The sequence below is a fragment of the Fragaria vesca genome, linkage group LG6 (assembly GCF_000184155.1).
Source record: "Fragaria vesca subsp. vesca linkage group LG6, FraVesHawaii_1.0, whole genome shotgun sequence".
Classification (NCBI taxonomy): Eukaryota; Viridiplantae; Streptophyta; class Magnoliopsida; order Rosales; family Rosaceae; genus Fragaria; species Fragaria vesca.
The window spans coordinates 20,421,461-20,422,950 of NC_020496.1; positions in this window are offsets into that span (position 1 = coordinate 20,421,461).

Consider the following 1,490-nt stretch of genomic DNA (forward strand, 5'->3'; position numbering starts at 1 on the left):
TATATATATATATATATATATATATATATATAAGTGAGCACGAATTTTACATAAAAGGAGGTCTTGAGAGCATATTGAATACCCCTAAAAAGGTGCAGAGACCACTCATATCCATCTTCATCTCCATTCCTTTTTCATTTTATTTTATGTTTTCTTTAGTCATATTTTGCTAAACCTTTTCTAGTGTACGTTAGGATGATGCTCTAGCATGATTGTTTATGTTTTTGATGATTGATCATTAATGGATTTACAGTTTCTTTATGATGCATGAATTCTTAGTCACCATTTGAATTGATGCTTTATGTTTAAGTTCTTTGATTGATCACCTTAGGGCTTTTGCATCTACTAATTAGAAGGTGAATTTGAGGCGTATATAATTCAAATTAGCTTCTTGTGATTAAGAGTTTTGAATTATATTGTTTTCGTACCTGAAGTAATGATTTACATAGTTCTCTTGTTTTCTAGAACGTAACGAGTCATGTCTATTAAATTTATGCCGTACTGCATATGCTAGGATATACGACCTCTGTCGTATGTGGAGAGAATCATGCATTTAAAGAAAACTATGGTCTAAGTGTCGTACCTAGACTTAGATACAAGAATTGTCATAAAGAGAAACAACATTAAGAGAAATGAAAGTGTCTGTTAGTTGCATTATATATAAATAAGATTGTTAGTGATTGATTCTGATACTCTAGGTTCTACCATCTTTTGTTTCTCAACTTATTTTCTTGTGTATTTCTTTATATAGTTCATTGCGATCTTGTGTTCTAAGTTTCAATTAATTGAGTTAGAATATAAATTATATCAATCCTCAGTTAATTAATTATCAGTTAGAACGAACTTGTTCTTGCACACTATATATACTGACAATTTGTGCGCTTGCAAGTTTTAATTAAAATTTCACAACAAATGGTCTAGGATAATTTAGGGTTTGTGGAACAGGTGGATAAGTTTGGCATCAAACGTGGAACCCAAACTATAGGGTTTTGGTTCTCCACAAAATCTGTGATCCGGTACAAGAGGCTTTCTTTGAGGTACCATTGAATTCGGCGATGCAAGGTTTCTGGCTAAGCTTCGCTTCAAGTACGATCAGACGATGGGTTTTAGCCGTATTTGTGGCATGCTGAATGTTGATATATTGGCTATTACTATTCAACTCCAAGAACTCCTAATGACACTAGGAAAGGAAGCAATCATGACAGCAGCTTGATCAAAGGTATTTTGCTTGCTGTATAGATATTTGGTAAGTTAAGGTAATGATCTTCAATCTTCTCATATATGGTAAGTTAATCTCTTTTTAACTTATTTATTTGCTTACTGATTTTCTGGTAAACAAACTTATGTCTAGCATTTTCCATATCAGTACTTTTTACAGAGAACATTCGCAGGATGTGGGATTACTTTACCATATCTGATTTGGTGCTATTACAAATCAGGAATATCAGAATTATTATCTGCATTAATCTTGTGCTGTTAAAATCATATCT